Source organism: Limulus polyphemus, unplaced genomic scaffold (assembly GCF_000517525.1).
Source record: "Limulus polyphemus unplaced genomic scaffold, Limulus_polyphemus-2.1.2 Scaffold531, whole genome shotgun sequence".
Taxonomy (NCBI): domain Eukaryota; kingdom Metazoa; phylum Arthropoda; class Merostomata; order Xiphosura; family Limulidae; genus Limulus; species Limulus polyphemus.
The window spans coordinates 247416-254186 of record NW_013666141.1 but is presented as its reverse complement, the minus strand read 5'-3'; positions in this window follow the sequence as shown (position 1 = coordinate 254186).

Below are 6771 nucleotides of genomic sequence, written 5' to 3'. Positions count from 1 at the left end.
GTACTGCATGTCCTGCACCATTCTTCCACATCTTGCCTCATACCTATCCAGTAAAATCTCTGTCGTAGGTGACTGAATGTCTTCTTAACTCCGAGATGTTCTCCTGTTAAACTATCATGGGATTGACGCAGCACAACTTCCCCTAACTTTCTCGGTATAACCGTTTGCCAGGTCGTCACTTTCCCATCTGTAGTTCCCATCTTCGGAGAAGAATAGCACCTTCAAGCTTCAACTGGTGGGGACCAGTGTGGGTAACTATTGAGCTCATGGGCATAAAGGACAGACAGAAAGTATACTTGGCTGACATTGAAGACGAATGCATATTAGGATTGGACTATCTACTACCAAGGAAGTTTGTAACTGATTTTGATAAAATGACATTTGGGAATAACAAAGGCCAAGTTCCGGTAACTGTTAAAAGAGAGGTTGAACTAATTAGGTGCCATCAAGGTGAAGTCAAAGTGACTGAAGAAGTTGATGATGATGAAGTGGAACCAAATATAGATTTCAAAGCAGAACAGGAGAAAGATCAATATCTGAAGCCAATGATTGATTTTCTAAAGGCAAGTGTTTCGCACCCTGCTTGGGAGAAGGTGTTTAGCTTAAGCCCTGTTACAAAGAACTATTGGACACAATGGGAACCAACAAGTCAGCCTCAAGGAGACCAGTAGTGGTTGGTGTTGAGCAGCGCCCACCAACCCCCATCATGAAAGTCCCAACAGCTAGGTGTAAAATGCCAAGCACACACAGTGTCTATGTGACAGGAAAGATGGATGGCCAAAGGTGCAATTTTGTCATAGTCTCTGCGTCTCAGCAAACCCTTGTGAGCATCAAGGTGTTAGATCATGAAGGAGTACCAGAAGCCACGCAGAAGCTTTATGGTGTGACAGGACATTCTACAAGATTACAGCTAAACCCTAATACAGACATCTTCAGTCCTTTTAGAAGTCACATCCCAGATATGAATGTCAGTAATAGGAGTGATTCAGTAGAAGGAAGCCACAGGAATACAATGGGAAAGCACCATGAGAAGCATATAGAGCACAATTTGAGCTCCTGGCAGAAATGAATGGATGTACAGAGGAGAAGAAAGCAGTTTACTTGGCAACGAGCATGAAGGGACAACCAGTGGAAATACTTGGACAACTGTCAGCAGATGACAGGCACAATTATAGAGCACTGTTAGCGGCTCTAGAACTCAGGTACAGAACCCAAAATCAGTCGGAAGTCTACAGGGCTAGGTTTAGGACGAGAATCCGTGCTAAAGGGGAGAGCCTGCAAGAGCTGGCACAGAACTTGGAAAGCATGGCACACAAGGCCTACCCAACTGCACCACCCGATCTCCTCAAGTTGTTGCTGAGAGATCAGTTCGTAAATGCCTTGGACAGTCCACAACTTAAGATACAAGTGAAGCAAGCACACCCCTCTACCATGCAGGATGCAATGGCCAGAGCTCTCGAATTTGAATCCTACATTAAGTCCAGCACAGAGGTACCGAGGTTGGTACAGTCATCTGGATACAAGGCCAGAAAAGGTCAGCTTTCAGAGAGGTTTGAGGGACTTTGCTGGCACTGTAACAAACCTGGGCACAAGAGAGCTCAATGCTGGAAACATCAACACAGGGGAGGTGTCACAGCAGGAAAGGCTGGTATCCAGAAAAGTTGTTGGAACTGTGGAAAGCACAGACATTTGAGGAGCCAGTGTAGGAAGAATATTACCAAGGGGTCTGGAAGGGGCTTGCCATTGTCTGGGGCTGCTTAAGTCAATGGTTAATGTATTCTCCTTGTGTAAAAGACAATAGATCATCCTTTAATGTATCTAATTCACTTTTAACTTTACTAATGTTTTCCGTTTGTACTTCTTGTTTCCTTTCTTGTTCCAGTTGCCACTGCTGTAGTCTCTCTTCTTGTTTCTTTTCTTTTTCCTCCAACAACTGCTGTAACTTCTCTTCTTGTTTATTTTCTTTCTCTTCTAACAACTGCTGTAACTTCTCTTCTTGTTTATTTTCTTTCTCCTCCAACCACTGCTGTAGTCTCTTTTCTTGTTTATTTTCTTTCTCCTCTAACCACTGCTGTAGTCTCTCTTGTTTATTTGCTGTTCGAGCTGCCATTGTTGTAGGTTTTCTTGCCACTTCTGTAATCTTTCTTCTTGTTTCTTTTCTCGTTCTTCTTATTTCTTTTCTTTTTCCTCCAACAACTGCTGTAATTTCTCTTCTTGTTTCATTTCTTTTTCCTCCAACAACTTCTGTAATTTCTCTTCTTGTTTCTTTTCCTTTTCCTCCAACAACTGCTGTAATTTCTCTTCTTGTTTAATTTCTTTCTCTTCTAACAACTGCTGTAATTTCTCTTCTTGTTTATTTTCTTTCTCCTCTAACAACTGCTGTAATTTCTCTTCTTGTTTCTTTTCTCGTTCTTCTTGTTTCTTTTCTTTTTCTTGCAACTGCTGTTGTCTCTCTTCTTGTTTCTTTTGCTGCTGTTGTATTGCTGCCATCAAGTTTGCTAAGCTGTAGTTTGATTTGCCGCTTCTCGTTTCCATTTCTTTTTTTTTCGTTCCACTTCTGACACCAATTTGTTACGTCTCCGTCCGATAGTTAATTTTCCGTAAATTCGTTCCGACGAAACTTTTACGACACAAGTCCTTTCTTAAATAAAACTGGTTTATTCTTTCCGAATACAACTTTACCGATACACTTAATTTCAACAGTCACTCTATAACAAACGCTATAGCTTCTCACGTGCTCGTGCTCGACAATACTCAGTTCAATTACACACTCTCTGACTGCAGTTCAATTACTCATTGTTCCGTCACGTTGTGACCATCTTATATATACCAGACTACCCCCAATCTAGTAGTCTCCCGATAATTCACGAAGGTTCGAGAAGGACGTGGCGTGATACTAGTCACGTGACTTCGCTGACGCAACAATATTACTGAAGGCTTTCAAGAAATCATCTCTTACTGTACATGAGTCATTATTGTCAATTTGTACGTCACTTTTCAGAGTATGTGTAATGACATGAGGGTGAAACCATATAGGTCTTCTGTGTGTGGACATTAACCAGGATTGATCTTCCACTGGAATGTGTGATCTTAAATTATAATCATGGGCCACCATATCAGCTTCAGTAGTCTCTGGTGTAGCCTGTACATCTACTATACTGTCACTACTCTCATTACCAAGATCCCTAGTTTGTGCATCAGTGCTTGTCTCCATAGCAAGTGTGTCATCTAGAGTCACTATTTTGTCATCAATAATGACGTCATAATCTTCCACTAAAGGGTTTGTATGTGTTAGTGGCTTTCTGGAATGTGTGATCTTAAATTATAATCATGGGCCACCATGTCAGCTTCAGTAGTCTCTGGTGTAGCCTGTACATCTACTATACTGTCACTACTCTCATTACCAAGATCCCTAGTTTGTGCATCAGTGCTTGTCTCCATAGCAAGTGTGTCATCTAGAGTCACTATTTTGTCATCTATAATGACGTCATAATCTTCCACTAAAGGGTTTGTATTTGTTAGTGGCTTGTGATCATTATATTTTGCAATTCAGTCTCATATGACTTTTTAATTTTCTCAAGCACCTTCTGTTCTTATACCCTGGATTCTTTTTTGTCTGTTAACTGCTCATACTGGTGTGGTTTAGATTCTTAGATTCCTTTAAATCTAAGCTTATGTGCACCCTTTTCTGTGCCTGTCACGAGGTTTTACTGAGTTACATTCACATTTTAATTAAGCTACTATTAATATATCTCAATGAAATTAGATTATAATGTATGTTGTAATTCAATGTTTTGTACTATCTATATTTTCATTCCTTTATTTTCAAAGACAATTAAAAAAAAACTCTTTGGTTTTATTGTCCCGCGACCAGACTTGACTTGAATCATTTTTCACATTCTTACATATTAGAATTTCAAATAGCTTGAAATTGAGTTAAATGCTACTTTAAATTTAATAATTTAAAGTATAATTTAATAAATGAAATTGTACTTTGGATTCAGCAGTTAAGTAAAAGCCGATATATAGTCAGTTTATGATATTTGCCAACAAGATTGATACACACAGTTTTCTTTGTTTTATACAAATATGTTTTAATATACAAACAACAATACAATTTACAATAACAGTTATTATACACAATGATTTATATACAAAAATTTACAAGCAATATAAAGTCTTCTTTCTAGTCTGGAACTTTCTTGATATTTTATCGAGGGTTCACGATGAGCGAGTTAATTACGAGTTGATGTAGGTACAATTCGCTTAACGGGGAGCTAGCTAGCTACGTCCTTCGTTATTCACCAGCCACACACGTCGAGTTTTCCACAATGAAGATATATAATATATTCGTAAAAATACTAATGTCTGATAAGAATCCACTGAAGTTAAATGATTTTTAAAATTCGAACATTGTAAATGCTCCTGGTCAAATATTTGACTAGCGCAAATCAGAATTATAGTTATAGCTTTCGAAGTTTACATCACACTGATTATATCAAACTAATAATATATACTCTCCTTAGGCGCGTCGCGTTGGTTATATTTATAGGCGTGTGGGGAATTTCTCGAAAATTCAGATTACGTAACAATACAAAGCTACACTGGCGTTTATGTACACACATATATTGTTGATTTTTACGCTCAAGAATATTCTACAACTTTAGAGAATAGGCGGGAGTTTCGCAATACATATTTAACACTGTAAGCTATGCATATTTCTAAATATAAACTTAATCTTAACAAACGTTAATATTAAAATAAATATATAATAATAAATCCATCACAATATACACAAGACATCTATGTCTGGACAGAAAAAAGGCTAATTGCTCTGTTTACACATCCTTCTTTCAAAAGAGAAATATATTTAAAGGTATTTCTTGGGAACTCTTGACCTAACCCATGCCCACTTTCTACACATAGACATGCGATTTTGCACTCAACTCTACTTATTTAAAACAAATAGAAAGAGCTAATTTAAACTACAATCTCCCTGTGGTTATTTTAAAATTGACGTGCAGAATTCCTTACAAAGCATGTCAAACCATTCTTGGCACTGTTGCTGCTTTTGCTCTTGCTAGCACTTAGCATTATTTCTCACCTAGAAATATGTTAATTAGATAGAAAGTTAAATTGTATTTCAGTTTTAGTTTTATATTTTAGTTAATTATGTGTTATTTATGTTTTAAAAATGCATATTTGAAAGGTAATATACTTTTTTAGATATAACCCAAACTTTACCTCAGTTCATGAAGCTTAGTGTACAATGGGAATGCAACAACATTCTGCCAAAAAGCTAAAGTATCTCCGTCGACGTTACAGTAATATTGCCCAAGGACACCCGTTGACGTGTGTTGCGATAAATAATAATACTAAAGGCCAGGAAAATAAAATAAAGCAATAAAATTAACTATATGTGAAAATGGAAATAGTTGCAAATAAGACTATAACCAATAGACATTTTTAGATTATTCAATAAAAAATTAAAAGGCATGCATATTTTTCTATTTCTTAATTTTAAACATTTCATTGCGCTATAAATTGATGATAATACTCGAAATATTAAGTCTGAGTGCAAATAACTACAATAAAAAATCTTCAGCTAAAACACTTAATTGGAATAATCTCATTCTTTGTGTGCAAAACATTTGTAATTTTTAACAAAATCTAGCTAATTTTCGTGAAGATATGTTAAGACATTTAGGAGTTACCATATGTTTTGTGGAACTCTATCATTCTCCATACAGGTTAGGCCTAAACTGTAACATCAAAGTTAAGCAGTTAACGTGGAATAATCGTTTACTTTTGCCATACATATCTTAGATCTTGGAATCTACTGGACTCGTTTGCCTAACTACCTTGTATGGTCCCTTCCACAGCTATGCTACCTTTTTTAGTATTTCCTTTCTTAACTATAGGGGTATATAACAGTACTTTATCACCTAATTTAATTATTCTAAGCTGTGCCTTCTTATTGGCTTGTTTCTGTCTATATTCAGCAAATTGAGTTAAATTTGTTGTCGCAAATACTATTTGCGTTCTCTGCACCATTTCTGCCTCTTAGTTTTCACTTACTGCATAATTCGTTTTTCTAGGTGCCATTATCTCCTTTATCGGTAACATAACATCCCTACCGTGTAATAATAAGAAGGGGCTTTCTTGCGTGGATTCATTTTCTGCACTTCTGTATGCTAATAATAATTAAGAAACTTGTTCATCCCACATCTTCTGATCCTGCTTGCAATATTGTGATATCATATGTAATAAGGTTCTGCTAAACCTTTTTACTAAGCCATTAGCAGCTGGATGATAAGCAGTGGTCTCTATTTTTTAATGCCTAATAACTCGCAAATTTCTTTCATTAAATTGGAAATAAAGTTCGTACCCCTATCCATCAGTAAATATTGCAATATGCCATGTCTAACTGCTATATAATTAACAAATGCCTTGGCAATCATTTCAACGCAAATCGGGTAAACATTTTGCTTCCAAGAATCTAGTTAGATAATCTGCAACAACCAATACATACTTATTTCCTGTATAAGAAGTGAACAATGGGCCTAAAATGTCCATAGCTATAATTTGGAATGGCATTGTTAAACTCGGCGTTCTCTGTAAAGGGGCATTACTTAAATGTGGACTGACTTTTCGCCTCTGGCGTTCCATGCATGATTCACAATATTTCTGATGTCTATTCTCATGTTTGGCTAAAAGAATTGCTTGTTTATTCTACTGACTGTTTTTGCAAATGCTGAGTGAGCTGCAAAT